The sequence below is a fragment of the Echiichthys vipera genome (assembly GCF_963691815.1).
Source record: "Echiichthys vipera genome assembly, chromosome: 2".
Taxonomy (NCBI): Eukaryota; Metazoa; Chordata; class Actinopteri; order Perciformes; family Trachinidae; genus Echiichthys; species Echiichthys vipera.
The window spans coordinates 22985159-23011629 of NC_139827.1; the positions used below are offsets into that span (position 1 = coordinate 22985159).

Genomic DNA, 26471 nt, shown 5'->3' on the forward strand with positions numbered 1-26471 from the left:
CATAACTCTGGCTTCTTTACCTGCCAAACCCCAGGCAGCATTAGAGAAACAGTGGACTCTGGACGAGACAGTGTTAGCAGCACTGATGACGAGCTTTGTGAGACTGAGCCAAGTAGTATCCTTTGAAGAACTGAGCAGCTATAAAAGAAACTGGATGTGTCTCAAGTGGGAAGGCATAAAGACATATCTCTGAACTCAAACTGCTGAAAAAAACGGGAAACTAAAACGCACATCTTAGTGTCTCTCCTGCATTTTATTGCAGCAGAATAATTGAAAAAATACTTTATCAGTGGGTAGCACGATGCCAAATTAACTGTAGCATGTAGATTTCTTTCTGTCACACACACACTTGGATCAGTAATGTCCAGGTGTAAAGTGGGACCTTAAGGGCGAACTCACACTTTCCATCTGTACCGTGCCCAAACAGGTTTTACAGGTAAAGCCTTGTTCGTTTGACCAGTGTGAGTGCAACCGCACCACGCCTACATAGAAAAAATACCCTAAAGCACGGGGCACGTTACGGACGGACAGTGTGAGTGCGCCCTAAATGCCACATTGTGCTCGCTCAATATAGCATGTGTTAAACTGCGGGTTAAGCAGTGATCAGTGCAGCCTTGCAGCAGGGATGAACTGATGCATGATATTGTGGTCCTACTTGGAAATGGCCTCTGTCCTCAGCTGAGCTGTGTTTGGCTCAACATTTGTGGTCAGGCAGGAAACTACAAAGAAAGGAGCATTATAGAAAACAGTACTTCTGTAGGTCCTGTCTAAGAAAGTCTTGCCTTGCTGCCAAGTGACTCCTCTTGCAATTTCGTGTTCCGCACTTCTTTACAGAGGATATTGACAGACGCAACTGCTGTAAAAGATATTGGTAAAGGGTTGTGATGGCTTGAAACCGGAAAGTTGACTACGTCAAGGTAAAAGGTAAAAGTGTTTATAGCTGATCCACACTCATGCAATCATAGCTTCCTTCTGGCTGCATCCCTCTGCCTCCCAAATCACTCTTCGAGAATTATGTATTTTGCGTGTTTTAATGAATCATACAAATGGGGATATGGGTGTACACTTTCAGTCATTCCCTTCTTGAAAGCACTCGGTGTTCAGTTCAGTTGTACTCATGGAAAGTGAAAGAAGTAGATGTGTGAGGAATGAAAAAAGAGCGAAAGAGAGAAAGGTTAAAAACGTTGATCTGACAAACACCTTGTTATAAGAATAGAATAAGGAGGCCTCTGTATCATTTAACATTTTCTGCTTCTGAAGAAGTAGGAACACTGACCACCACCGCTGTGTCGAGTATAACATGCAGCAAGTAACCCAACCATATGACTCTTCGCCAGTGCTGTATAGTTTCTGGTGTGTATGAGTGAAAGTGCACACATGTTTGTTTGTACGCATATGTTTGTATCTGCAGTGACTGAGGTCCAGAAAAGGCTCAAAACCCTTGTTTGGGGGTGTTTAAATGGTCAGGTCAGAATTTAGCTGACCTGACCTTTGAGTAGACGAGGGGTTGATTGAAGATATTTGTTGAGGGCCAAGGCAGGGCAATCAATCTGTGGAATAACTCTTGTCATACTAAATATTGAGGGCTATTGAGGAAACAGGGAAACAAAAGAATAACCATTCCATGCATTAAATAGTTCAGAAGTAAATAGTCTGTTGTAGAGTATGTGCTGGTCTAAATCCTGACCCAACTTTTAACCTGATTTTTAATGAATGTGTATCAGAATATCATCTTTTAACGTTGTGAATCCTCACTTCACTATACTTATTCATTCAACATAAGGGATACATTACATCTGTGCATGTTTGACCTGCCTGGCCTTCTCTTCGCCTTCATTAGCAGCACGTTACGAAATCAGACTGTGTTTTATTACAGATGTGTCAGCGGAGGGGAACACCCAGCCACTGGCAGGACCACTGTTTAGATTTCAGATCTCCTCAGTTTTGCTTTTCTTTCCTTTTCAACCCGGGACCAGCTGCAGAGGAAATGACAATACGAGGGGATAACAACAGAGATTAATAACATCTCCTCCCACCTACTCAGGCTCCCAGACTGGTCTTTTTCTGTACATATGGTTTGTTCAACCTCCCTCCCCACCTCTCAATCTGTAATTTTGCTCGTTTCATCTACACGGTTATGACCCTTGACCCATGAAATGAATACGTCACTCTGTCTTGAACAAACTCAGGAGGCTCCCACACTTGTAGATTTAGTTTCTCCACCTCCTTTCCCCTCGTTGGATCCCGTTCTCTGTCATGCGCAAGGAATCTTGGCCGTGTTCTCCAACTTAAGCCCACAATGATTAGCAGGCCTCGGAGTGTGGATCTACAGAACTCCCCCAAAGTTGTGATGTTAGAGTTTTATGGCTTAACACAATCAAGAGATGAGTCTGTTCCCCTTTATTTTAATATGGAAATCTGAACGGTACAATATATAATCCCTTTTATAATCCTCCTTTTGTGAGAAATAAAGGTAGATGCTGATTTAAAACTCCCTCGCAGAAGAAGCACAAAGGTAAACAGAACCACAAAGCAAATAGACGCATAAAATCAGTATATTTTCTGGTAAACCTGATTAAGCAGATCAGTATGAGAAACTTCAATGAGAGTGCAAACTAGTCCATCTTCTAGCACTAATCCAGTTTGTGTGAGAAATGTAAGAGACGAGAGGAAGCTCCTACAGCTGAGGCATAAAATCAAGATTAAGAGGATTCACAGAGACACAAAGGAGGATAAAGTAAAACAAGAATGTTCTCTGATAAATTCTCTTTCTTTCCCTTAGAAGAGCACACTGAATGATGTCTGATTTGGACTTGATTGGTTTAGAAGTGACTAAACAACCAGGCCTTTATGCTAAGCCCAGACAAGCATGGAAATATCCTACGTCTCCACATAAGCTAGCATAAATAAATTGCTTACCACCTTCTTTTTGTACATTCTTCCCCCTTTTGGATGCAGCAAACTGCAATACAATACAGCTCGCTGAGAGTAAAGCAAAGCGGTGAGCTGTGTCGGTAGATTCCAACTTTCTCCTAATATTCCTCATTGTATCTTGTACATTTTCTCCACACCAACGCTACTGACACATATTGGGAGACTTTTAAAAAAGACTATGACTGTAGTAAACACAATCTTTGCTTAGTAACTAGGTTTTGGTTAAAGCCAAACATCAAATCACAGCTGGTTTCAGCACTGAGATCTTCAGCTCCTCTCTGATGCAATTCCCTTGATGGGAGGTGTGGGACGTCCAACCGGAGTCCCTCCCTACCGAGCACTACTCACATATCCACTCCTGGACAGGAGAAACCCTATCCTGACTTTGTAAATTACTTCCAGGTTTTGGTTAAGAAGGAGAGAGGAAAGGAGGAAAGAAAGGATTGAAATAAAAAAAGAAAGGAAGAGAAAGAGATTTAAGGGGAAATTGAGAGATGGTGTGCTCAGCCCCCTCACCCCCAGAGTCAATATTTGCCAGGACAGAAAAGCTTCCCACTGAATGATGAACTCATTGTTCTGAGGACTTTAAAAACAAGATTCTGTGTTGTTTTGTAGTGTATCCAAGGGATGCAATATGTGTTTGTGCTGTTTGGTTGGTTTGCTTCTTAGTAATATAGGAAGTGACAGGGCCAGAACAAGTGAAGTAACATCCTCCTTCCTATGCTGAGCTCAACTCTTCCTTTTTACAATCCCTCAACCTGCCACTTTGCACAGAGCTGCAAATCCCTGCAGACAAATGTCACATCTGGAACAAACAATTAGTCAAAAAAAGTTCTTCCTTTATTTGAGATTCTCACTTTCCACTTAGCTCTCAAGGCACAGAGCTATTTTTAGACCTATTTTTTCCTCACAAAATAGTATCTACCTTTAATGATTTTATATCAGGGAACTGGGAAATTAAAACGTATTACCTTGAATTTGTTAGCTATTGTAATGAAAGTCAATGGAGCATTAAACATTACAATAAAAAACTCATAAAACACATTCCAGACTGTTTTATCCTCACTCACCACAGCGACCGAGAAATCAAGAATGGCTTCAGTTGGTTTCTTACTCGACTAGCTTGCATCAGCATTATTAACTAACGCGAATCAAAGGCTGATACCAGTTTTATGCATACAAAACCCCTGAAATTACTTCCAAGGAACAGCTGATCTGTTGTAGTAAACATGATAGGCCCTGTGATTCAGCACTAGTCTGCTATTATCACTGCCAAGCCAGGGAGGGGAGCTGTCCTTGAAAAAAGGGAGACTGAATAAAAAACTGTACTTATAAGATGCAAACAACATGTCTGCGAATAAAAAATGTTCATCATCAGGTCAAAGTATTAAAGTAAATAAGTGCACAGTATTTTGAGATGCGGATAAACCAAAGCCAAAGGAACTTAACCATAATGGAAAGTAAAGGTTGTCATAACTGCAGGAGGGAGAAATGTCCTGTTGCATTGTGTCCCCAAGGCCTGAGTCATTTGGTGGTTTCGGTGAATATTGCCCAATATTATTTTCATCTGGTGGAAACTTTTACTCATACTGTCTTTGCAGCATTCAGAAACTGATCCAATATTGAGCTTGCTTTTACAGGCAATATGACGACTTTTATTCACACTTATAATGTATAGAAAATTTACAGAAATGTTCATGAAGTAGGCAGATTGTCAAAGTTACATATACTGAGTCGGACGATACATTGGGAGTTCATCAAGGTCCTCCATTAAGTTTAACAGGTGCATATAGATTCTCTCTTCTTCTACAAATAACTGAGGGATCCAATTTTAGTGACAAGTCATGAGAGAGAAACATGTCAGCAGGTCCTTCCACTCTGTGAAGAGAGGATCAGTAAAGGTTTCCCATGAACTCTGACCTGGCCAGAGAAGCCTATAAAAAGTGATGGGAGAAGTTTAAAACATTATTGGTTTCACCCTACAAGCCTCGAGGCCGACTGGGAGCCAGGGGGTCGGAAGGGTCTAATCACTGCTGGGCAAAGCAAGACAGTGCCAGACATTTCTATTGGTATTAAGCCATTTTTTGATGTTATCACCCAGAGGAACTTACTGTACAATAGATATAGTGAGTTCAGTTTCTATCTCACTGCCCTCTCAGTAAATCAACAATTCAATCACTGAGCATCAATTCTCTTTTTTGGAGCCGAGAATTTGATTAATTTTAGATTATAACGTAGTTAAACCGCCTATGGCAGATGACAACAGTTAGTCAATCAGCCTATATCAACAAAACACAAATTAGGTGTGCGCCATCGACATATTTTTTAATATGACAGCAACAGAGGTTCATGTTGATGCTGCAATAGCATCAGTTATATCAGAACTGGAGAGTTTTTCTTCATTGAAACAAGAACGGCAATGAGGGATTTTCTTCTCGTGACTAACTTCCGCAAATGTTAGATGGTTAATCCAATCACCTGTCAAGAACTTTTTTGAAAGTGCCTGCCCCTTTTCAAACAGTTTCCAATGACGGCTTCTCAGATGGTTTTGTGTAACAAACTATTTGATGCGCCAGGTCATCAAGATTGGATTTCTGCAAAGAAACATGATCACAGCGAGTTTGGGCCCCTGCATGTGCACCTGCATTTGAGCTGAAATGTGTGCAGTCCTTTGTCAAAGCTAACATCTAAGCCCCCTCAGTGGGACCCAGCCCAAATGCATTTGGTTTAACTTAGAGTTGGACTGCAGTGTTCAATAAGACCCAAATCACAATCATCAAAAAGGTTCAGAGCTTTCATCAGGCAGAAATTGACAGCAAAGATTTCTTTACTCAGTGGGCAAACAGGAGACGCTCAACAGAGTATACCGAGTGTGCACATTTATACATCAATTGAGCACTCATTTTACAATTAAAAAGTACACATTTATACAGGTTACACTCAAACACACACATAAACGAAATATACACACATTGTGGTTAGGGATGACTCTTTTGAAAGGAAATTAAATGCAGCTGACTCTGACAGCTGGAACCCATGCTGCATGACATAATAGCAGGCAGGCTAGCCAAGCTATTTCTCACACACACACACACACACACACACACACACACACACACACACACACACACACACACACACACACACACACACACACACACACACACACACACACACACACACACACACACACACACACACACACACACACACACACACACACACACAGACACACACACACACACACACACACACACACACACACACACACACACAGACACACACATCCCTCCTAAAGTGGAAACATAAGGAGGGGAACTGGAGACATGCTTGGGTCACTGAGGTTGATTGAGACACCGGGACAATACTTTACCTCCTCGGCCTCAGCAGGCGGGAAACGTAACCTTTTTTGGCTACTTTAGAAATGTTATCGAACTACATGTCTCAGCAATGCTGAGAAATCTGTCTTAATTTAACAAAACAATATATCTTAAAGACCTTGACCCGAGAGCAGGCATGCGGTGTTAAATTCAGATGAATGCACATTTGCTTCGGGAGAGGAAATCAAGGCCAGCAGGACTGCAAATCATTCGGCCTGAAGCGACAATATTCTCTTCAAGGGCCCCGGCACACAAATTTCATTCCTGAAACAATGAAAAATACTCAGAGAATGGCCAAAAGATGAAGACCAAACAAAGCCTGCTACAAAGGTCCTCTTTTATTACTTCTCTGCAAAAGAACTCTGGACAAATATTTGACTGGACGAATCGGGATTCGTCAGAGGAACGAGCCCATTGCCATGGTAGCGAGTACCATGAAAGCAGGATGTGTAGGCTGATTATACGTCTCCTCTAGGGACAGAGTTTAATCTCAATACTACACCTTTGTAAAACATCTGCAAAGCAAGACTAGGAGCGACTGGAACAGCTCTTGAAATGACCCGGCACATTTAATTTCCTTATCAGGTGTTTTGAGATATTTGTTCTGGAAAGTGGCTGTAATCAACTGTTTAGCCTGTCAATGAGACCATCTCATTTTGAAGCAGAATGACATAATTGTGTGTGTGTGTGTGTGTGTGTGTGTGTGTGTGTGTGTGTGTGTGTGTGTGTGTGTGTGTGTGTGTGTGTGTGTGTGTGTGTGTGTGTGTGTGTGTGTGTGTGTGTGTGTGTGTGTGAGTGTGTGTGTGTGTGTGTGTGTGAGGATGCCTTCAGGAGGTAGCACCATGAATGCATGTGTCAGTTTTCACTGATGTGAATCCATCAGACTTCATCACATCACCAGCGAGTCAGACTTTATTTGCCAGCAGCCGGGGAAATTATTTCAACTGTGCTTGTCAGCAGGAACGTTGAGATGACAGGGAGTCAGACTTGAGAAAATACTACACACTTTGGAGTGGTAATTCTATACTGACATGAAACTGACATTTTAAATCTTGGTTAAACCAATTCCAAATCGGTGCAAAGGTTTATTTCTTTGCACTGTAGGATCTGGTGTAGGTTGAATTTTTACCCCACCCCAAAACTATCGCAGAACAAGTAAGACTCCATCTGGTTCCAAATCTCCATACTTTACTCCCTAATCCAACAGAAAATTATAGTCAGATAAAACACGCAGCAGAGGGGAATCTTTTGTGGTAAAATGGTGAATGGTTAAATCACATAAGTTTGAGCTGGAGTGGTTTATAGATTTTGTGCGCTATTTGTTCTGTATAGGTTTAACCTGTTATAACCCTGAGGCCTGGAAAAGCAAATCCTTGATCACGGCCAACACCTCAAGCGATATGAAACTGAACATGAGCAACAAGTGACTGTGAGGAACACATTCGGGCAGGAAACGGATAACACGAGCAAAGAGCAACCAAACCGCAGACTTTCCCATCACTCAGTCAGTTATCCAACCATGAAAGGGGTCTTTTCATAGGAACACCTGGAAAACAACACCCGGAAATAGAAACAAGCAACTCCTTATCACTGCTCTGTCAATGGTAAACAGACAACTTAGAAAAGATCGTCTAAAGCACTTGACTGTATCACTCCACCTTTCCCTTGGGGGTAAGGAAAGAGCGGGATAGGAGCCACAAGACAGGAAGAAACACCTGAAATAATCAACTTTTAAGACTCTTAAAAGTTATAGCTAGGCAATTATCAATGTGGCCCAGATGCATAAAACCCAGCCCCCTCTTTAAACTAAAAGCACATGAACCTACCCCCCACCATCAACCCACTAAGCATGCTGACACTTGAGAGGGCGGCACCTCTCCTCTGCACACATAAAGCTATCTCAGGCCCATTCAAAGCTCCCAGCTCCATTCTTCTCCATAGTAAAAGCAATCTGAAAAGAGGGAAGAGGCCCTCTGCTATTTTATTCACATGAAGCAACCAAAGCCAAAGGTCTTCAATTCTTTTTCCGGCTTAGAAGTTTCTTGTGTAGCTTAAACTTGTCATATGAGAGTTACCAAAATTCATGTATGATATGTATCACAGATTTGTGTTCTTTTCCTTGGTACTATCAGCTCTGGGAAAATGTCACAACTGCACAGAGACAACGAGAGTAGACAGCAGTGAGATAGCGGTCTTGATGGTGGAGATCACAGCATCCATTATATCAGTCAAAGAACACACGTGCAGAGGCACACACCGTGCAACAATTAGTTAGCATTGTAAAGAAACTGCACCACAAACCTGCTGGACAGAGTTAAACTGCTGCCTCCGAAACCTTCCTCTTCAGTTGTGATCCACCTGCACTGCAGCGAGTCCTCTGCATGTACTGCTTTCTCCCTCTTTCTCTCTCTCTAACACGCCTCTCCCATTCGTAGCTGAATGCAGTGTAAAACTGTTGCGCAGGCTGCCCTCTTTCCTTCACGCTCCTCCTACAGTATCTCCCCCCCTCCCCGTAGTTCTCCGCTATATCTGGTTCTGTGCAGAGTGCTACACTGATAGAAAACACAACTTGTCTGCTGCACGAGCTGCGGTGGACTAGCTACTAGCCAGCACTCAGAGAGAGGGGAGGAACTGTGAAATCAGTGGGTGATGATGGTGGTGGGGGATATAAGTGGGGAGAAGAAGGGGGAGGGTCAAACCTGATTTAAATTCAAACACACAGGAGTGAGATGACAGGGTCCTTTCCCCTCAGGGTGCTTCACTGATCTTTTGTGAAAAAGACCTTCAAAGAATTTCAGAAATAACAAAGCTTATTGGATTCATACCCTTCGCCTCTGTTCTTCTGTCCTTTTCTTCCTCACATTTCCTCTCACCTTCCTCTAACCTTCTTATCCACCCCTCCTTTTTTTGAGATCAAACTTTTCATTTGAATTTCTCCTCTCCATTATTGTTGCTAAATTTTCCAAAGTCCTTGGCGAGACAAAAAGAAAAATGCCTGTTTCTATCAGCAAGAGAGCCTTCCCCTACTTTCCCTCCACTAAAGGTGGCCCTCCCTCTCAATTATTCCTCCAAAAGACATCCAGCACTTTCCCTGATAGCGGCTTAACAACCTCCTCATGTGAGGAATCTCACCTCTGCACAAAAGGAGGAGAGTTTGACCAAAACAAAGAAAGGAGGGAGGCACTGGCACTGGCATTTGGAAATTGTGAAATTGCGTAGAACATCAAGACGCTGAATATTTCCGTGGGTTTTAGAGTTTCAGAACACACAGGAAAGCCAAACCATGCCTCTTCCTTTAAAGGAATACTCTGACATTTTGGTATACGTTTATTCACAATTTTTACCCTTTAGTTTAGGTTTTTTTAGTTTAGATAGTTAATTTCGCATATGTGAAAAAACTAAATTATCATACATTAATGGGCAGTCATAAAGAAAAGGAAAAAAATAGAGAGAAAAACAAATGTACAATAACAAAATATAACAAAGTTAACTGAAAAAAATATAATTCTGTTTACATATAAACTTATTTTATTTCACCCCTTTTTAATAAATATTACTGAAATATTTTGCCTTCTATCTATATAGTAATAATAACAATAATAATAACTTCCATTTGTCATTCTTCAATTATCCTTGTTCTATATCTAACAAGGCATAATTCTATTACAGAGATATTTATCTTAATAAAATATTATATTATTCTTTATATTATTATAATATATAACATACACTCACATACTGAAGATGACACAGAGTACAATATAGCTACCTATATAAACATACATACACACGGACGTACACACACACACACACACACACATATATATATACATACATATATACGTACATATGACATACACACACATATACTGAAGATAACACATAGATACATAAATGACAAAGTAAATAAACAATATACACACAGTAATAATCATAGTAATAATCTTTCACTAAATATGGAGGGAGAGCCATAAATAGGGGAGAGCTAGTTTGTAGTCAGGCACAGAAAACCTCATAATAATCTGTTTTTCGTACAGATTAATTAGTATGGGTGTCATGATTTTCCATCAACCCGTCTCAAATCCATGATTCAATTTCCCTTTCGATATTAAGGTTCAATTCCATATTAATTGTACAATTCCATTGATATCTTGATTTTTAAAAAGCTATTAGGCTACATGGTAAAATAACAAAAAGAGGAGCCACTAAATGGCAGAAGGGTACTTTGCAACAGCTTGAGTTTATCAGAGTTTAAGAGGTGCACTTGAATGCACCATGAAGTCTGTGTCGGTGCACACATGCTTTACCATTTGTTGTTTACATAACTCGCGAGGAAGAAAAATTTTGCCAAACTGGTGAATTCAGGGAAGCAGGATTTAACAGATCTGAAGTTTCTCGGTCATCTCCGACTCCTGCAGTGGCCACGGTTTAAGCTAGCTGGGTCTTTAGCTGCAGGCTTGAGCCAAACTACACTGCGTCATCCATATACTATTGATGAAGTGTTGTGTTTTTCTGCAGACGCATGCAAGGGTATGATGATTGACATTTAAAGATTATTTAGTAGTTTGTTTGCTTGTAGGTTTTTCTCATCTTTGGACAAGGACAAGTTAGCCGTTTCCCCTGGTTTCGAATCTTTATGCTAAGCTAAGCTACTGCCTGCTGACTCTCTCTTTATATTTAGCAAAAGGGAATGAAATTATAATCAACCTCTTCATCTCACTCTAAGTAAGATACTGTGTGTAATGTCCCACAAAATGTTGCTCAGATTTAAGGGGATACACATAATTAATATGTTTTAGGACCCGTCCACAGGAAGACGCGTTTTCCTGTAACCGCACAACTTTAGTATCGTTTTGGCTGACCATTCACACGCAGCCGGCGTTATCAGACCAGGAAAACGGTATCTTTTGTAACCGAGTGTCCCCCGGTTACTAAAAAAAAAGTGCTTCGGTACGGGGGAAGAGGCTTATGTGAGCACCCACTGCTCAGTGAGGACACTAACTGAAGTGATTTGTGCATCGGAGTCTCCAAAACAAAACAAAAGTATCAAATAACACCATAAACAGTCGCTAGATTTTTTCTCTAGGATGGATGAGGATTTGGGAAGTCACCAGATTTGTATTGTACACAGCGTCTCCCCGTCTCTTCTTCTTCATTGGTGGTTTATTTCTGTGGCAGTTACAGTGCCACATCCAGGCCTGATGTGTATTACATCGTTCTTAGCTGGTTTCACTGGTTTTGTGTGGACGCAGATATCTCTTGAGCGAGGCCGTGTGGCCAGAAAACTTTTTGAGAACGACGGAGAAAAAAAAGGTTGTTTTCGATCGTGTGGACCACAACATAGTGTTGTCACGTTGGGGTTAGATCAATATGTTAAATTGGGTGATATAGAAAGAGGCCAGGGGAATGACATTAAATTAGCATGTGAAAGGCTCACTCACTGACTTCACACCAATTAGGCTGTCCACACAAAGTTCAACTGAGGAGGCATCTTCAAATTTCTTCACTCCATGTCCCCTAAAAACTCGCAACAGAAAACAAAGCCCATTCTGCACACAGGCTTTTATGGACATTGTTTAATTAGTGGCTTTTCAACTGATTTATATTGAAGAAAATCCTTTTCCAAGAAGCCTTAGATTTCTCAGAACTCTAGAAGAATATAAATGTGCACTGGCTGACATTTAACTTCCCTCATATAAAGAATTGGTTGGTCTGTGTCATTTATGGTCAGTAAGAGCAACAAACAAATCTCAAATGAATTTTTAATTGCTGCTACCTCCAAAACGCTTCCATTTGGAGGGTAAATGCTTGGCTTAATTGCTGACTAGCACAGAAACAAGGCAAACAATAATTACAGGAAGCAAAAAAAAACAAATACGGCTGATGAAGCAAGTGAGCCAGCTGGGCTAAAATCAATTCAGAATCAATTATTCAAGATGAAAGAGGGGGATTATGGGTCGACACACTGGCCAACTTACTGTATACCCAGCTGTCAATCTTTAAGTGGCAGGGATTCCCTGTTTACTCTGCTTGTCTGTGTGGTGAGCGTGGTTTTTGTGTTTGCCAAACTAAGCCCAGAACGGGAGGATCTATCCCTCATCAGGGCTGAAAGAAGTAAATCTCCCACACTGGAAAGTATTTAGTTGTGGTGTGTTGAAGCTCCACAGGAATAAATGGCACCCTCAGTGTATGGAATAATTTGAAGCGGACAGCTAATGGCGCATGTTTGCAAAAAGATCTCAAACCTGCATAGTCCTGCATTGTCATACGACCTTAAAAGCCTTACTTATTGATGGTACGGCGCTTCTTGCAAAAACACCTCACACATGCATATATTAAACCACAAGAACCAGCACCACATCCACTCACGGTATCCCTTTAGCCCTCTCAGCCTGTGCATACCTGTCCCAGAATAAACCTCGCCCTCTGGCCTCTCACTGGATGCCTGGTCCAACATTAGCACATATTTGAGTGAAATGTGCAGGGGCCAGGCAGTCTCTGGTTAAAAAGGGATGCACGTCTGGATTATTTATGAGCCATATTGCTAGTTGTAACTTTCTACGATATCTCCTTTAAGGAAAGGGAAGAGGAAGATGGAGTGGGGCAGTGCACTTTGCAAATGGCAGAGGGTGTGCACACTGTACGTTAATAAGCACTCGGGTTGGTAATTATATAGCTCAAGCAGAGCAGGATGAACTCTAAAATCTGTATAAAAGATGTAAATCTATGCTGGTTGGTAATTCTATGTGCATACCGTAAGATTCATACATTGTAAAGCATCATATTGTTAAGCACTTGTCTGTCAGTATCCTGCCATTAAAATAGATCCTGACATGATACAACTCAGCACTGACTCAACTACTGTAGACAGCAAAGTGTTTTCACATGTATGGCCCTGTTTTGTTTACACTTGGTTTTAAAATGTGTTTCAGTGATTCGAACACAAGTGGACAACCATATTTCGGCTGTCCACTTGTGTTCTATTCATTTATACATTTAATAATATTTATCTAACACTATCTACTTGTGATCCATTTACCCAAAAGGCATTTTAGGGCGGACTCACACTGTCCTCCCGGACCGAGACCCGGACTTTAGGGTACTTGTCCCCCCTCCCTCTCCCCCCCGCGCCCCAGCCCCGTTTGTACTCACACTACCAGGGCCTCGGCCAATGCTTCTTGCTGTCCATACGTCATCACGCCGTAACACGTCACACGCATTGATCGCGTGTGTGTGGCTTTGTTTACAAATCTTTCCATAGACCTCAGAGTTTTTGTGCGTCTTGTCGACTGTTTTTGAATATTTTCATCCGACCAAATCTGCAGTAAACACTCCACCTCCCCATCACACCAACGTGAACCTTTCACCACCATTGTTGTTGTTGTTGTTAAATGTCCGCGCATGGTCCGTCCTTCTATTTACATGTCTGAACAGGCGCACATACCGCTACTGCCGTAGGGCTCGTGATCGTGCTCGTACACGTGCGCACGCTCGTGCTCGTACATGTGCAAACGGCTCCTCTAAAGCCCACCTATTTCAAGCGGGCCGTGGAGGGCCAGCTGGCCGCAGTTGAGCGCGGAGCGGGTGCGCTCACACTACTTAAAGGTACTAGACTTTAGCTGAAAAACCGGTTTTGGCCGCGGCCAAAAGGATAGTGTGATCACGCTCTTAGAATCAAGTGTAAACAGGGTCTATAGTCATTTTGGATAGAAAATGTGTCAGGTAAAGGCTGCAATTTGATGTCCTGTCTATGTAATGGCGTAATATAACTCTTTTCCCAAAAGACGGCTTTCTGCTCATCTAGACGGTCGATATTTTGCTGTCACAGTTGGCGTGATGACCAGGTGATGACCAGGTGATGACTTGCTGTTTCTCATTCCTGTGATCAGCTGTTAACTGCCTTTAAAACTTCCAGCTGTGAGTCGCACAACGGTTCCGGTCTATCGACACCGCCGCCCAAGTCACGCCTGTGCCGCCAAGCAGCATCAATGCCACCTACATGAAAATCGAGCCGCCAATATGTGTAGGGTCCGGGCCGTCACATTTGGGTGATAAATCAGGCCGGCAATATACCTCGGTCTGTCTGAATTCACGGACCAGGCTGCAAAAAAGGCAGGCTGTCCATTGTAAAAACACCTAATGCTGCTGTATCCCTCCGACACAACCTGCTGCTGGATGTCACAACAGCAGTTGACTTGGACTTGAGAAACTGAAACCTCTGGCTGTAAGACTAGGTCTACACTAGGCAGATAAATATGTCCCCCTTGGAACAGATTTGGTTGCAGCAGGTTAAACCTCTGAGCATGAAAACATATCAGCCGCTCAGCAACAACAGCTGTATTATGCAATTAGCTGTATATGAAGTTAAAAATAAGTGATCCAGGAGAATTCGACAATGTCTCAGGAGGCATACATCATTTTCCACATTGACAGGGTTTTTAGATGTATTCCACTGTTAAGCATTTGGCAATGTTCATGTTGACATTGCACTATGTTCAGTTATTTCCACTGTTACATATGAAAAATATGAAGCTTTTTCTAATAAAAAAAAACTACTTACACAGCCAGCGTGAGAGAAAGCTACACCCACAGAACTGCTGCAATCAACAAGGATAAATAATATAATCGTTGTCTTTTTATGTGTCAGGATGATTTCTTCTGAAAGGGAACAAAATGTGCCTTTAAATTAGATCAAGTGACCCAGAATCCAACTCTGTGCACTCATTACACAGTGAATACACCCTTTTTCCTCCCTGCAAACACGAGAGGATAGCAAAGCGACGTAACTGCTGACGCAAGCTTAAATCCTCTCAAAAACCCAGAGGAAGTGCTGGGATTCACCTGCAGCAGCCTACTGGCCTGTGTCCAGCATTTGGACATAAAGTATGTGTGTGGAATGAAGTACAATTACAGTGACCTTTTTGCATAAAGTGCTGCAGGATGGAGTCCAGAAAGACGGATATCAGTTTGCATTTTTGCAGTTCTGGTTCCCTTACCCTGAAGGTAATGGGTCTTTTTGGTTAGATGCCTGAAATAATGTCTGTAGTCAACAAAATACTTTGTTCTATGACATCAAATGTGTTAGTAAATACCTCACTCATGAAAGGCAGCTCCTATAAAGTGGCTAAATGAGACTACAGAAGTTGTCAAACATCGCGCCAAACACGCAGAATCAGTTAGATACCAGTTGTGGTTACGTATTCACGCAACCATGATGTAGTTGTTTATACCCTAACGTTAGCCATTTCTGGAAAAATCATAAAAGTGTGCATTTGTGAAGATTATCTTGCAAAACAAGCAAGAATCATTAACTTTTGTTATGCCACAGAGCTCATTTTCTGCAAAAATCCCATTGGCTTTTTGTCGAGGAAACCAGGGTGATGCTAACCTCCTTGGCCTTGGGTTGGCCTATAAGAATACGTCATCCCTGCAGTACAGAAATATGAGCCATAGCTGGTCAAACTGAACAGATATTGCAGAAATATGTATGTATTATGTATGTATTAAAATCCTTCAGGAGCCTATAAGGTTTCTGATTTTCCTACCGCTAGATGTTGGCAAAAGGACACACAATAAATAATTCATGGGTATATGCCATACTTAACTAAACCTGACAAAATCGCCCCAAGCATTCGGCGTTATTAATCACCCAGATTTACATTTCCTTGTTTATTCACAGAATTCGGTCGAGCTGAGTCCTGAAGCGACCTCCCCTCACAGTGTGGGGTGTGGAGACTCTTGCCCTATTTGCAGTGGGGAGCGAGGGTTCTCTTTAATTCCCTATGTTGACTGTAACACCATGTGACAGACGTAAACATGGTGTTTCAGCTAATGAGTCCATGTCTGACACAAGGTCAGGAGGTTCTCATTATGGTAAAAATGCACACAGTGACAAGGACTTAAACTTAGCCTTGTGATAGTTTGTGTAGAACATGTTAGCAACTTGTTTTCATTTTAAATGTAATAATCCAATAAATCCAATCCTAAAATAGCGATGAAGATAGGTTGTCTAAAACTGACCTTACAAAGAAAGAAACACTCATGCAGGTTTCTTCATAATATAATGATGTAGCAAAAGAATAAAAATCATCTACCTACAACAGGCCGTAAAAATGTGAAAACTCAAACTAATCTCCCAGTGCGGTCTAGAGGGAGCGGTTTAGACATAAAATATTACACATATGCGATGGGGGGTTTGGGCTGGGAGGGCCCCTCGAAAACAGGAGGCCCGGGCTTTAAGTCTGCTTGACTCCAGTGGAGACAGCAAGGGAAAGGTCCAGACAAACACAGATCACTGCCAAGCATCGTTACTCACAACACCCACTTCAGTCCACAGCACATTTCCACTGCTGGTTGCCAGATTCAGTAATGATTATATTAGATGCAAAAAAACCAACCTTCTTTGTAAAAAAAAAAATCTCTCCTGCAGAGCAAATGAAAATAATTTGAGATGAGCTATTGGAAAGAAAATGGTTTGGACAATTGTGTTGAGTGTTTTCATGCATTAGGACAGAAGAGTGTAAATATTTTTGAATCATTCTAAATAATGATTTTTAACGGTGGTTGTCAGAAACCCTTTAAATGTTGAATGTGCAGCTAATAAAATAAAACAGGATGATGTTTTGGTGGTGCACTTTTTATTTAAGGTATAATAACCATACTGATGAAATTCTCATATCTGGACACTGTAAGTAGAACTGGTGCTACAACGAAGATAGCAAATAATGGTTGTTATTAGCTGCTCCAGGTGTGGCAGGTTTCCCATTTAGCATTCTTTGACCACAAATATAATGCCTGCAAAAACTAACTTCAGGACAAACAAGTGTAGAGGTAGGAACATGGAGTGAAGGAAACGCAGCACTTATGTAAGAGATCCTGAGGCAGCGTGTGTTCCCAAAAATCGAATCGGGTCAGTGAAGTCGCAACACACTGGCCCTCATTTATCAAACGAACGTACAGCAGAAAAACGTGCGTACGACCATTTCCAGGCAAACTTCGGCATTTATCAATTTGGACGTGAGCAGGAGCTACGATCAAATCTCACGTCAGGTCTGAGGTCGTGTACGCAAATTTCAGCCTGTGTATTTGCGGTGCAGCACAGCAAAATCTGTCTGAAAATAATTAACAAACCTCAGCTGTCATTAAGCATAAGCAGTCACATATTAAGAACAGATCAAAACGGATTCTTAAAACGAATAAAAAAAATAAATATTGGAGCGATTTATTGTACTCATGTGCGTCTGAAGGCACCATCCATGAATGATTACGCATTCATCAATCGCAAAAACTACCACTCGATAAGTGTACAGGTGATTTGTGATGCCAAGCTATCGCTTTTAAACGTGGTGGCCAGGGGGACCACACAATTCTTTTATATTTCAAAACAGCTCGGCTCCAGCCCCCCTTGACCCCGACAGGGACAAGCAGTTGAAGATGAATGAATGAATGAATGACTGAATGAATGAATGAATGTGTTGGCGCGCGGCTGCAGGAAAGCGTACTGCAGAGCCAAAGTCATGTCTTCGGTTAGTGGCTACCCTCGACAAATTGCATTAAATCAAACAAGGTATCAGATGATTAACATCTTGGTATGGTTCTTCTAGGTGACAAAGGTTATCCCCTATCAGAATACCTAATAACCCCACTGGCAAACCGATCTACAGAGCAGGAGCGCAGGTTCAACAGTGCTCACACACGCCACAGTGCTAATGACGATCGAATTCAGCCGCCGCATTTATCAAGGCCCGCTCATTCGTACGCTGAGATTGGTCAGATACGAATGTTTCATAAATTACACGTGTGTCCTGTTGTACGACCAGATCTGCGCCCGAGGGCCACTGTACCCACAATATAATCTTCACTGATAAAACTAATGCTAATGCACACAAATGCCTTGAATGACACATAAAATACAAGTATTTTAGGGTGGATTTGTCCTTTAAGACTGACATGAACACTGTCAGGTCATGTCAGACTTCAGGCGCACAGTGCTGAGCTGTAACACTCATGTCTCTTCGTCCTCCCTTTCCTGGGAAAAGAAGTCCATCTTCTTTTCTTGGGTCATGAGGATTCATTACGATCCAATGAATCAGCCTACTGAGCCGGGCAGAACTACGCACAGGCCTTGACACTGCCAAAGTGTGAGTGTGTGTGTGTTGCAGTTCCAACTTTCCCAGCCTCCCAGAACACAAAGAAGTTGTTTGAGGCCCCTCAGAACTACAAAAGCCCCACAGGCAACCAGAGCTGTGAAAGTGAATGTGTGTGTGAGTAAGTGTCTTCCACTCTATGTAGATGTGCTTGTACCATGTGTGTTTGATGAAATATTTGCATATGTATGTTTATGAACGAAAGAATGAGCTTTCTCCTTTCCGACGTGTGTGCATGTGTTTGTGCACCCCGTCCGCATTTCTCGGGGGGATGCACCTCATGATTACAAGACACATCATGTGGCCAAGAACCAGTCAAACACAAACACAACCACCAAACCATAGCACACAGACAGACAAGCTAAAGATATACGGCCCCAAAACAACTACAAACAGAGGCCAACAAATCCTATCAAATATGGATGTAAAACACAAACCAAATACATATGTACCAAACAAAACACACACAAACCAAACCCCTCCTCTGGCTGCTGTCAGGACTGATGAGTCACAGAGGAGACAGCTGTTATTTATCAGGGAAACACCCATTTTAATTATAATTAAAACAGTTTATCACTACAAATCAGTGGCTGTCAGTCCTTGGAAAGACCCCTTTTGATTTATATCAGCACAAATGGTCACCACAAATCAGTGTGTGTGTGTGTGTGTGTGTGTGTGTGTGTGTGTGTGTGTGTGTGTGTGTGAGTGTTTCTAGACCTACAGAGTCAGCCTGAGTGTGAACAACTTGACCTTTTCCAGATTCATCTCGTTCTAACTACGCTGTTATCTCTCTTACAGTGGCAGAACCAAACTACACGAAGAAAAGTATGAATTTAAATGGTTACATTACTCATTTAAATTTAAATGATTATGTAATATCTCAATATATTTGATACAACAGATAATATTAACAAGAATCAACTTGCAATAAGCTGAAGCCCTGTTTTGCTGGAGGGCTGGGCCGAATATCAATATACTGTACCATTGTGCACGTTGGATGTGCCCGGCCTTTCATGATTTTTATTGTTCCCATTACTTTGGCTGGATGCCTACAGTCTTTTTAGGTTTCTGTATAACATCCTGAGCCCACCGACCACTGCCCCTCTCTGCATCATATACTTTCTTTCTAGAATTCAAAACCTCCTTTGTCCTGCAGATTCCCTCAGAAGTCTCTAAACTGACGCCAGCTTAGTATGTGTGTGTTGACTTGTCTGACTGACTAAGTGGGTGAGAAGCAAAGACATGTCTGACTCAGGATTCATCTGTGGGACAGAAGAAGAGACTGTGACTAACTTCTGTATATACAAGAAGCAGCATTTTTGCACATTAAATATATATTATTTTTTTTTCACTGCATTGTCAATTTAAAAAAATGTATGAGAGATCCAAACAGCAAGGTACATGCTGGTAGAAATCCAGCAAACCTGAAGGAAGGATGAATTATAAGGTATGTTTAGAGTCCTCTCTGTCTTTAGTTTAAATAAAGTGGGCCATCGGTTTTGTTTGTGTGTATTCACATACAGTATATTTCACAATATTTCAGCATCTGGGGCTTAGACCATTGTGATTGGTTTAAAGAAATACAAACGAGCCAGAATGTTTTTTTTCCTCTATCCCAGAATGTTTACTAGCGCAGCCAAACTTTTCTCCAGAGCAGACACAGCGCTGTGGTGACAGGTACCCTCGAATGAAGGTAATTTCAAGTGGCAAAGGAATTTCAATCTCAACTGATCCCTGATGATTTACACAGAGACAGCTATGTAGGCGCATTTGGTTTGGACCAGCTGGGAGATAAGAACAGCTGTGATGCCGTCCAGATGACTGGGACGGAGAAAGAAGGTGGCCAACATCAACAACAAGTCAAACCAGCATCTCACAGGTCACAGAGCTGATTGACATAACAAGTATTCAACCTTCAACCTATCTGTGGGGATGGACGCCTGGAGGTGTGAAAAGCTGCTACCATCATTTTCTTGCTGCCATCATTGCTATGAAACTGCCAAGGCCAATAACAAAAGGTAATGTACTATAAGAGCAGGCCGACAAACCACTGAACTCATATTTCATCTGTAAAAACTCACTATTAATGGATTTACAACCAGGTGCTCGACATCAACGGGGTGAGGCAGTCAGGACCATGCTGCAGGCTGAGGCATTTAACAAAGCAAGAAGATGAGGAGACTTTGAATAAGGGGCGAAGGGAGACGCTGATGTCTCTTTACTGTCCTGCTGAGTAGAGGACAGCTCGTCTTACTGAAGGAAACACAAGAGACAGAGAGGAGGAGCATACACTGAAAGATAGAAAAACAAGACAGCGGAAAAAGAAAGAAAAAAAAACTTGCATAGAAAGAAAATGACCAGTGGAAAGTTCTGACCTCGACTTCCCTACTCAAGTAAATGGTTTAGCAGTCATGTGGTTTTGTATCTCTATTCTATTCCCCTCGTTTTTGGTGTGGTTTTTTTGCTTGGCCCTCAACTTGCCTGTCCAGCCTCTCTTGTTGTGCAAAGACCTTTGACACCCTCAATAATGCCTGCTCCTTTTTATTTTCCTGCCCCTCATTGGGACTTTGTTTCCTGGTTACTTGGACATCTAGGCTACTTTACGCGATACAGTGTTAGACCTATTGCTTTAAGCTGCTATAAGAAATACTGTATATTCATGTTAATAATGAATGACTGTGTATTTTCATAAAGGATTCCTTCCACAGATAATAAGCAATTACCCTCAATTCTGTGGAGCACATTTCAGCAAAACATGTTGTTATGGCCCACAACTTATCTTAACTTAACTCAGTGAAAACCCTTTGATAAACCCAATGTTGGCTACGTGCCCAACACCAAACAGAGAAAGTCACAAAGTTAGCAAGTAGCTGGTGAACATAGTGCAGCATCTAAATCACCTAAAGCGACAGATACAGTATATCCTCAAGGGTCAGCAGAGGCCAAAACAGAGCAATGGGTGCATCGAACGGCAAAATTCGCTAAAACTACCTCAATTGTGCAAAAAGTTTTTATGCTTGCTTGAGGTGCTTTCTGTTTTTGTTGGATATGGAAGTGCCTTTGTCGATGAAGTTCTAAAATGGTGGTTCTAAAATTTAACTCATATGAGTGACCAGCTATTGCAGTCTTCCAGGATTTTTAACAAATTTGTCTCCGTCTCGGGACAGCATGAAACATGGCCAATAGCTCACATGAAATAACAACTAAAAACCTCTAAGACCTCTTTCAGTTTTTCTCTCGTACATGGGTTAGATGGCCAAGGCAACTTGTTTTGTTACTGATTTGCAACTTCTACTCTGTTTACTGGCAGATTTTTTTATTTATTTTTGTACCTTAAACTGAGAGCAATGCTCTCTTTCTCAGGAACGCCCTGATCACATTCCCACAATTACACATTCACACCTGGAAGCTGCCCAGTACAACCGCAGTCTGCTCTATTGGTTACTGAGCAGCTCCACCGGAGCGGTTGGGGTTGTGGGTCTTGCTCAAGGGCACCTCAGTGGTGGTAATGAGGAAAGGGCAAGTGCTGCTTATTCACTTCCCCAACTCAGATTTATCCTGCCGGTCACAAGCTCTCTTCTTTAAGCCACCACTCCCTTTGAAACCATGCGTAGTCTACAGCGCAGATTTCTGACAAAACTATGGTGTAGCCAAGTTTAATCGCTCCAAATAGTTGAAACGTGTGCAAATGAGCAAATGATTGCTAAAATGCTGCCCATATTAACTTCATAGGGCCATAATTTATCAATGTTGTATTTTCAGCGTGTGTTGCTACCCACAAGTGTCAAAAATAATTTATAGCAGCTTTAAAGAATGATAACAGAACAACTGACTTGAATTTCAGCTCACCACCACTTCATTTCATAATTACTAGACAGTGTCAACATGGACAAAGGCCAACATGCTGAATTCAGACCAATAGTGTGTATTATTTCTGAACTCTGATGTGAGTGTATTCAGTGTAGGATAAACAAAATCAGATAAATCACTATGAAACTCATTAAGGGATTACATCCACAGCTCTTTATCCATTAGCAATTGTGGTGTAATTTATAAATGGAGTTTTAGGAGTCCAGCCAGATGGCTTAGCTGCTGTAAATGGCAAACATGTCGATTCACAAAGCTGTCAGCTCCAGTGGGAATAATGTGGCAGACTCATCGTTGATAATTACTCTGAATCAAAACAATATTTAGACTCAGTTGTAAAATCAGAACGCACTCATGGAGTCAATTTATGTTATCAATATAAACAATAACAGACATGCAATATGAAAGCGCACTGAATGGAACCAATTAGAAAGAGAAAAGAAGCAGCTTATAATGTTGAGTGTTCACCTTTATGAAGCTTGTATTTCATTTGAATGTACACATACCATATACATACCAAGCAGCAGTGTGTGCAATAGCTTTCAACATTTTGATCTAAATATACAGCACAGTATCATCAGCTAGAAGGATCTGCAGCAGTAATCAGAGTGGAGTCTTAAAAACAATTAAAGCCCTCAGCAGCTAAATTTGGGGATCAAATGGTCCCACAAGGGGATAAAGCACCCAAATATGAGGTCAAGAGTCACCTCGCTTAGTCTGCCACAGTACATGGTATCTGACACATTATGAGACACGTCAGCAAGCAGGGCTGCATTGTTCTTCCCTCTCTGACCCTGCCAGCCCTGGACCTGACAGGTCTGCCAAATTTAGGCTGAGAGGATGGGAGAGACACTCTAAAAATGTCTGACAGAGAAAGAGGGAAAGTGGGAGGGTGAGATAAGACTGAGACAGACTGAGGGCAGGACAGGTAAGACAGGGGACAATGAGAGACGACCCTTCTCAACTTGGATTCCAGTGTCCTTAAAAACATATTGTCTGACAGTTGGAAGTGCAAATATTGACACTGAAGGAGCCAACAGAGAATACATGAAAAACAGGACAGGCGAGACACAGAGGGTCATAAGGGAGGGAAAAAAGGGGCATTGGAACCACAGAGACAAAAAAAGGAAAGCCTGGAAATAAATTAGATGATAAATACAAAACAAACTCAAGCAAGCAGGTACTGCAGCAACAAATGAGATTATGTCGGTAGAGTCTGAGAAGTAAATTTCTCTGAAGAGGGAAAGGCAACATTTCTCAAAAAGTGGAAATGAAGCATGGCAGCCGTGGCCTGTGCAGCCACGCGCAGTGAAAGCTATTCACTTCTCAAATCCTGAAAGATTGGCAGAGAAATAACCAGGTATTTCTCGTCAAGCTATAGGTTGAATAGGTTAGGCTTTAAGAGGCTGGAATGAAAGACTGAAAAATAAGAGTCAAAGCGAAGTGCACTTAAACAGTCCAACCTTCATAAAACTGCACCTTTTTCAATAGCTGCAGCTGCCATGAGGAAGTGTTGTAGCACCTCGCTTTCAATAGGCAAAACATCCGTAGCAGCTTTATAAGAAAATGCAGACTCTTGATGTATGTTGTGCTTAACTGTCAAAATCTCCCAAAATGTCACAATTATCATCAAATTAACCAAAAGAAATCCACATTCATACTGCACTTGGTAAATTAAGAGGTTCTAAATATCACGTTCGCTCTTTCCATGAGCTACTGACAACATAAATGAAAGTCACAAGACAATCTCAGAAAAAATACTACCAACCACAGAAAGAAATAATTATTTGACAAGAAGCAAGACAAGCCAAGGTATGAAAGGGATAATGGTTGTTAAAGTCGTCTTGCGACAAACAAGATCCTGGTTAGTTTTCCTGACCACAAGTAAGCAAAGGAGCGAGAGAGAGAAATACTGTACATATATATTTATAAATATATAAAGAGAGAGAGAGACCTGTCACTATTTCCTTTGCAGGATAACTTCCAGCACAGTAAAATGTCTGGCCAGAAGCAGTTTGTAAGCTTACCACTGACCGAAGCCGTGTAATTTATCCAAAGCTCTCCAAAAAGAGCTCACTATAATTCTCCATTTACCTTCTGTGTCTTTGGGAAAACCAAAGAAGAGGGTGGAGGCGTATGGGCGACAGACCAAAACTTCAGTCAACACTACATTTCAGACTGTTTTTCATTTTATTCCCCATCAACTGTGAGTATTAAGGCGTAAGATAATACTCAAAACTGCACCGCTCTGTAAATTCAATCAACAGGTGTTTTAAAGGCTTGAGCAGGAGCTGAAAGGGGGCATATAGAAATTCTTACCTGTCAGGGTGACTGCTCAAGTACACAACGTCTTGCCAACTAGAATCTAAAAAACAGACACAAACAAATTATTAGTTTCTGCACCCAAGTCTCCTGGGGGCTACTAAAACTTAACGTTCATTTGTTTCAAATATTATTTACTCATTGTGTGTTTTTTTTAAGTCTGGATACAAAAACATAAATTAGCCAGGAATGGGTGAAATAAAAACCTGAAATTAGAAAGGAAGACAGCTCGCAAAATAAAGTCTTAAAGAAGAAGAAGAAGAAGAAGAAGAAGAAGAAGAAGAAGAAGAATTACTTTATTAATCCAACACGGGGAAATTGGATTTTTTCACTCTTATTATTATACGTGTTACACACACAGACCCGAAATACACACATGCACAAACAGGGCCTATACATGCAAGTAAGGAGAGATGTTAGAGCGAGGGGGCTGCCAGTGACCAGCGCCCCGAGCAGTTGGGGGTTCGGTGCCTTGCTCAACAGCACCTCGGAAGTGCCCAGGAGATGAACTGGCACCTCTCCAGCCACCAGTCCACACTCCATACATGGTCCACACGGGGACTTGAACCAGCGACCCTACGGTTCCCAGCCAAGTCACCTATGGACTGAGCTACTTCCGCCCTAAAGCTTTTCATTATCCTTGAAAACTCTGTACGCTCTGTAATTTAGCATATTTGACATACAAATCTGATTAAAAAGAAGATATTTAATGTTAGCAAATACCTGTAATCTTTCTTTTCTATCAGGTGACAGACATGGATTTATGGTACCTATACCAGTTGTTATCAATGTGGGGACCAGGGACATTATTGTTAACCAGGCTTGTGAGCACAGGCATCAACCGATGCCGATTATCTCAAAATGACATCAATCGGCCAGATTATCACTAATAGAATAATTTATCAGATGCGGGTATTTGGGACAAAAACTCATCAAATGGAGTGCTTGATATGAAAAGGTTTGGGAACTTCTGAATTATACATCCCCTTCCCAAACACACCAGACCGATAATCTTCAGTCGGTCAAAGTTGGGCCAAAATCTCTCTGATTGGCAAAACAGGGGACGCGATCGAAAACAAACTTGTTGTATCAGGTAAGACTCTTCGTTTAGCCATTTTTTAGCCCTTTAGCAGAAATGGTTTGTAATCTTTTGTGTTATTGTTTGCTAGTATGCAATCATTTTTTAATTTGTTCTTTTCATCGGATTGGGTTGTAAATGTGCTAACTAGCTAACTAAAGTCTTGAATCAATCCTTCCAGTTTCCCTTTTTGAATGACAGATACTGACTACAGCCCCCTGCTGGTATGGACAATTATTTCCTCTCACAGGTGCAGAACGTACACACGTACTTGGCCGTCGCCTGTAGTTGTTGCCATGTGTTCAAGTGCAACTTTTTGGGTGAGACACAAGTGACATGCGATGATTAAACAGTCGGCCTTTGTCGCCACTAGTTCTTTGATGTCAGTATGGTATGTCTGGGCTTTTAGGTGTCTTCTTATGTATACAGGCCAAATTACAAACCAGCTACCTATTTTAAGATATAGCAGTCCTGTAACTAACCAAGTTATTTACAAAGGAAGCTTTGAACTACATTCTTCCTCTTTTCTGAATCATTTCCAAGAGGAAAGACTGTCGAGTTGAATGACCATGTGGTCCAAGTGTTGCATTTATTCTTTTCTCAGGATAATAATAATACATTAAATTTATATAGCACTTTTAAGGGAAAAGTGTCCTGATTACTGCCCATGTACTTGTGTTTGCACTGGTAACGTTTTAGGTGAGTGCATAGGCTTCGATGTGTGTGTTCTCAGTCACGGTGGTC

At 41.5% G+C, this 26471-nt stretch overlaps 1 protein-coding gene across 4 annotated transcripts in view; it reads right to left on the reverse strand.

Annotated features, from left to right (window-relative positions):
- Positions 1-26471, reverse strand: part of add3a (adducin 3 (gamma) a) — a 107939-nt gene that overhangs the window by 60563 nt on the left and 20905 nt on the right. For 3 of the 4 annotated variants that reach the window (XM_083925648.1, XM_083925649.1, XM_083925646.1), the window contains exon 1: positions 8616-8746. The gene's annotated coding sequence lies outside the window, so the exon portion shown is untranslated. Of the gene's footprint in view, positions 1-8615; positions 8747-24646; positions 24693-26471 lie in introns of those variants that run through there. The other variant, XM_083925647.1, reaches the window with a different exon arrangement.